We start from the raw sequence: 7,761 nt of genomic DNA on the forward strand, positions 1-7,761 counted from the left end.
ACATATATATACATATGTATACATATACATATACATATACATATACATACATATACATATACATATATATATACATACATATATATACATATACATATATATATACATATACATATACATATATATATACATATACATATATTACATATACATATATTACATATACATATATTACATATACATATATATACATATACATATATATGCATATACATATATATGCATACATATATATACATACATATATATACATACATATATATATACATATACATATATATACATATACATATATATACATACATACATATATATACATACATACATATATATACATACATACATATATATACATACATACATATATATATATATATATATATATATATATATATATATATATATATATATATATATATATATATATATATACCGGTGTTATATTATGTATTATAAAACATGATTTAATGGTGCGGTAGAGTGTTGAAAGGCAACAGTTTTTGTAGTGATAGTTTCGTAATTTTCAAAATGGCATTCATTGCATTTTGTATTCAAAACGCTTCAAATTAAAGTTGACTAAGTTAGGTTTCAGTAATTTTATTAAACCCTTTTTTTATATATAATTTTAAAGTGTCTTCTTTCTTTTTTTTTTTTTACTAACTTGTAAACTAATTTTAAGATAATCCTTATTTGCGTCCAACACAATATTCTGCTTACATTTAAACTGAAGATACACTGATTCAGTAGCGATTTCTGTAGACTTACAATCAATAGCTAACATGAGGCGGCAAACTGCCACATCATTCTAATCACCTTTATAAATGCAAGATGAGGGCTCGTCCAGCTAAAACTTCACACCGGGACTGTTTTTTCCCCTTATCTCTATTCCCCTTCCTGATTCCTCGGCCCCCACTTGCAAGTAGTATATTAGTTATGAACATTGGCAGAAATTCAACTGGAAAAGATCTCATACTGCTGTTAATGCAGTTTACTTATCTACTTGTTTGGCTTTTTGATTACCCCCCCCCCAAAAAAAAACATATACACACATGTCTATATCATACAAAGATACATACATAGATTTTTTTTTTGTATTTTTAAATCAGTCACCAATTATCAATGCCAAAAGCGACTTCAGTATAAAATATAGAAACGAAAATGTTTAATTCAAACCTTTTCTTATACCAATCAACTAAGGCCAAAAGCCACCTGAGGATAAACGTTAATGAAATTTGTCAGTTGAGTTATGAACACTATGACTTGGCCTTTTGGCCAAGATCAAAGTTTAGTATCTGTTCCGGCAGATGCTGCAAGCAGGGACCAGATGTGGGGGCAGCCCCACATACCTGACCTTTAACCAGCTCCCATTTTCCACCTCTCGGGAGCTGGTTCCCCTTTTCCCTTCCCCTCCCCTTCACTCCTCACATTAAAAATTGGCCTTGTGCCTAATTTGTTCGGTGGGGGAGCAAATAAATACCATCTGTTCTTCAGATGCGGCACTTCCATTTCTCGTTCTCTTTCAGTGGAGGAGAAATCCTTTACGACTGAGACAATTTTTATTTTTGTACCTTTTCTCCACGTTAAAAAACGACCCTGGTGTCTAACTCTGTCCCGTGGGGAGGCATTGTAAATAGGTACTATGATATAATCAAATATGATGAATAGACTAAATTTGATTACTTAAGAAGATGACTTGACAAGTATTTGTTTACACTGGACTTGAATACAACCATGTTGCAGTCTGCAGGGAACCAGTTCTGCAGTAATATGTTCCAAATAGATGGGGATTTTTTGACAATTACCTCCCTGTTAGGCATTATTGCCATCTTTTAGAAGGTCAAAATTTCAATATTTTAACAAGTCATAAACTTTTTTATTTTTTCATTTCAATTAAAAATGTGAAAAATATTGACCAAGGAAAATTCGTCATTTAAATTAGGTCTCACGGTTTTCTACTGGTAAGGATTAAATATGCTATATATATATTGTTTTTGTAGTTTTAATATATATATTTTTTTGTATGTTTTTCGTGTAGTTTTATAATATTTATATATATATATATATATATATATATATATATATATATATATATATATATATATATATATACCACTGAAAATTCTGAATGGAGTGGACAAAATTCAAGAGGACAGCTCGACAAGTTATTTGATGATATTGAACTTAAAGATATCCATGTTGTAATCTGCTGGGAAGCAGTTCCTAACAATGTGTTCTACACACAGGGAAGTTTTTGGAAAGAAACTCTGTTCATGGAAGTTATGTGTGATTTTGGATACACAGAGGATGAATACAACAACAACAACAACAACAACAACAATAATAATAATGATAATAATATTGATGGTGGTTATATATATATATATATATATATATATATATATATATATATATATATATATATATACTGTAGGCGGGAAATAGCAAACAACTGTGTTCACAAAATAAAACTTACTCTAGGATAGCGATACAAAATAGCTTTAAAACTAACAATAACAATAGGAAAAAAAAAAAAAAATAAATAAATAAATTAAATAAACATGAATATACATAAACGATCACATACGTATATGTATATATATGTATATATATATATATGTGTGTATATATGTATATGTATGTGCATTGTTTGTGCACATAGGTATATTTATATGTATAAAAAAAAAAAAAAAAAAGGAGAACGACTACCTAAAACCACTAACCTAGTTCTAAAACAGATCCTTTGTTTGATAAAATGCATGCCCATTGGCTGGTAGGAAGGGGCGCGGTGGATACTAGAAAGCTGATTGGCCGACTAGAAATCCTCAACATATATAAAAACAAGAAGCAACGACAGAATTCGCGCATAAGCCTGACGAATCCTATAATTGGATGAAACGCAGAATATTCAATGTAGCTTAATCGCCATATATATTTTATAAATTACTAACTAGCTCTACCTACGTATTGAGCACTTTTGAAGTAAATACTTAAAGTTTATGCATAAATCTATACTTTCGTATATTAAATTTATGCGAATAAATGAAGTAGTTATATATATATATATATATATATATATATATATATATATATATATATATATATATATATATATATATACTAGCAAAAGTACCCGTCGTTGACTGGGTTCGAAAACAGCCTACAGAAAATGGACTCTGATTTATGAAAGTATGATAGGTTATGAAAAGGAAGGGTTGTAAATTTGAGTTGAATTTGGGGGTATCAAAAGCAAAGCAAAATATGATGAAAGTAAAAATAAAATAGATAAACCCCATAATTTATTATACCATACCTGTTCACACTGAAACACTTATCACAATATTCTGTTGATTTATATTAAAAAACCTTGTTAAACTTTGTGACATATTTCCATTCTATGGAGGTTAGGTGCGAACGAACACTCCATAATTTTATTATACCATATTTCTTCAAAGTGAAACATAATTATCAAAGTATACTTAAGCAGGTAGATATGAAAAGTCTTTATTAAATATAAAGAGGCCAGGCGCGAACGCAGACACCACAATTTTATTATACCATCCCTATTTAAGTTAAAACATACTTATTAATGTATTCTTATGTACATCTATATCAAAAACACTTGTAAACGTTTTTTTGTTTGTTTTTTTTTAATTTTTTATTTCCATACTTTGTGGACCAGGCGCGAACGCAGACCCCACAATTTTAATGAACCACCGTTCTGCCAGATCAAACATACCCATTCCTGTGTCTCGATGTATCTTCTATCATTATATGTAATCAGTTTTTTAAAATAGTCAACCATATAGGAGCCTATTCGTGACCACACACACACACACACAGACATTCAGCTTTATATTATATATATATATATATATATATATATATATATATATATATATATATATATATATATATATATAATCTAGGTTAGTTTACATCCACAGTTGGAAAAATTATTTTTTTTATTGAAATGTTTATTAATAAATAGAACTGTTTATTAAATATAAATAACTTTATTTGTATAAATACTAATTGGCTACACATTTGTTAAAATATTTCGATGAAAGTTAAAAATAGCCTGGCCTCTCCGAACCACTACAACTGCAGAACGGGGAATAAAACCCATATTTCTGTTCTGAAACTGAACACGTGATCAAATCATAAAAAAAGGGATAATCTAAACTCTATGAAATGTTTATTTTATTGTTTTAAATTTATATATTATTTTTTTTTAATTATTTGTCTTTTTGCTGTTGCCCTGTGCCAAATCCTTGATGGCATGCACCAAAGGTTCAAATATAAATCCTAGTACTGAAGAATATTATAAGAAATGGAGAATATGATTTGATGCCCCCCCCCCCTTAATTTGGATGCCTGTGGCTACCGCCTCGTTGTTCCTACTTTCTGTATGCCGATGGTTGCACAGGTAACTTTTGAATAATATATTTGAGATGTGGTATTGTTTACATCTTTAAGATTGGGGTTCTCATTTTAATTGTCCACATTTTCCCAATATTTCGTCTGTTCAAACTGAACATTCTTTGACAGTACAAAATCGACTTTGCAATCTAGTGGGGAGAGCACAACACGATCTTTTATATTCCTTTCTCACAAAAAGAGATGTTCTAGTCTCTCTCTACTTGTTAATTCCATGAAAGATGTTTAACTTTGTTCCAATCGCAAGTTCCTCCTTCACAGAATTCATTTCTTTTCTTAACAAAAAAATGTTTTTTTCATCCACGTGCCCAACATGGGGTGGAACTTTTCATGAACAGAATGTCTTTCCAAGCGCTACCCGCCTGTTGAACACCTTACCATGTGGCTGCGTTCTTGGCGATTACAACAGGATCGTCTTCAACTCTATTCTTAACAAATACTTGTCATAAACAGCCCTAATAAGCAACCACATTTTGTTCATTCAATCTACTGTTACTAGTCTTCTCATCTATCTTATTAATTCTTCAATGGCTTTTAGACTTGATAAGCGATGAATCTACATATATATTTATAAAACTGGGGACTGTGAGCCGATCGGGCAATTACATCTTTTAAAGAAGGGACATATATATATATATATATATATATATATATATATATATATATATGTATATATATATATATATATATATATATATATATTATTTTTAAAATATAATTATCCACTGACACGTGTTTCGTCGTCCACAACTCATCAGAATGGCTGAATCTAGCGAGATTCGAAAGCGGCACCTCGTGATAAGAAGCCTAAACCTTTACCACAGTGCTAACCTCGCCGGACTACTAAATGTATCACTTTTACGTAGATGTTTTTATTTGTTTTTGTTAGCGATACTTTCTTGAATGAATTCAAGTATTTATACGAAAGTGCATTTTTACCTAAATGCTTGTTGGGAATAATTTTCCCATTGACCAATCTGGCACCCCCTTTTAATGGGGAGCGGCATATATATTATTTTTAAAATATAATTATCCACTGACACGTGTTTCGTCGTCCACGACTCATCAGAGTGGCTGAATATATACACACACACACACACACACACACACACACACACACACACACACACACACACACATACACACAAATACCGTACTTTGAGGTAATTGCGCCAAGTCCGGGGTAATTGCACTAACTAGCTGAAAGTGCTCTTTTGGCAACCAGGCATTTAAAGAGCACTTTTTTTTAAATTGCCGCAATTACTCCAAAGTACGGTATATATATGGGGAGGGCGTGGCTTACAGGCTAAAGAATGAGGGTGAGAGTTGTATGTTTTTGTTTCGATTCTAGCTGACAGCACCCGTCACACACACACACACACACACACACACACACACACACACACACACACACACACACACACACATATATATATAATATATAATATATAAAATATATATATAATATATATATATAATATATATACATAATATATATGTGTGCATATATATATGTATTTTTATGTATATATGTATATATGTCTATATATATATATATATGTCTACATATATATGTCTATATATATATATATGTCTATATATATATATATGTCTATAATTATATATGTATGTATATATGTCTATATATATATATGTTTATATATATGTCTCTCTCTCTATATATATATGTCTATATATATATATCTTTATATACATGTCTATATATTATATCTATATATATATATATGTCTATATATCTATATCTATATCTATATATATATATATATATATATATATATATGTCTATATCTATCTATCTATATCTATCTATATATACATGTCTATGTATATATCTCTCTATATATATGTCTATATATATATCTATATCTATATCTATATATATATATATATATATATATATATATATATATATATATATATATATATATGTCTCTGTCCTCTGATGAGAAGGAGAGTATTTCTTCGAAACTCCGCGGGTTAAGGACTATCCACTTATCTTGTGCTTCCTTTTTTAAAATTAAATATGTTTTTAACTCTTTTTCAAGATGTCTTTTAACATGTTTTAATAATCATTTGTTCATATATATTAATATATAGATATATATATATACCTAAGTATATATATATATATATATATATATATATATATATATATATATGTCTATATATATATATATCTATATATATCTATATATATATCTATATATATATCTATATATATATATATCTATATATCTATCTATATGTCTGTATATATATATATATCTTTCTATATATATCTATATATATCTATCTATTTATCTATATATACATATCTATATATAGATATATATATATCTATATATAGATATATATATATATGTCTCTCTCTATATATATGCCTATATATATGTGTGTCTATATATAAATATATATATATATATATATTTCTCTCTATATATATGTCTATATATATGACTATATATGTATATATGTCTATATATATGTATATATATATGTCTATATATATGTGTATATATATGTGTATATGTATATGTCTATATATATATATATATATATATATATATATATACATATATGTGTGTGTGTGTGTCTTTCTCTCTATTTCTGTCTCTCTCTCTCTTTCTCTCTCTCTCTCTCTCTTTCTATATATATATATATATATATATATATATATATATATATATATATATATATATATATATATATATATAATTGCTTACTGTATTTTGGGGAAAGAGTTCCGACAAAGTGCTCGACTACAAAGAAAAACTTTTTCGATATAAGAGCTAAATATTTAATTATTAGTTTTACAGAAGTTCAGAAAAACATTGGTACCGTCGATTTCACGCCCAAACACAACGGGAAACCGTTAATGGTAACACGTAAATAATGTTCGGCTGCTCTCGTCAGCCATCTTGTTTTCTGCCCCGGTGCATATTTTTTCAGGTCCGCATATGTTAGTTTATATAATGGTGTATGTTTTTATTTATTAGACTATAGCTAGTTCCTGTATGATTTATTTTAATCCGGTATGAATTTTCTTCTTCCTACCTTCCAGAACCAAATCGGCAATGTCAACAAATGTCAACAAATAATAAATGCGTGTTTTTTTTTTTAGTTTTTTGCTTTTGAGAAAGTTTTTCTCATAAATTTACTAAATTAAAAAATAAATATAATTATGACATAAAATAAAGGATTTTTAACAGAAACAGATTTTATTTTTCGTAACAAAGTAAAAATTCTGAAGTTATTCAAATCCAATATAAACAAGTAAAACTTTATTGTTTGTAATGAATGCAC

This window comes from Euprymna scolopes, chromosome 43 (assembly GCF_053919585.1).
Source record: "Euprymna scolopes isolate OS-2025 chromosome 43, ASM5391958v1, whole genome shotgun sequence".
NCBI classification, from domain to species: Eukaryota; Metazoa; Mollusca; class Cephalopoda; order Sepiida; family Sepiolidae; genus Euprymna; species Euprymna scolopes.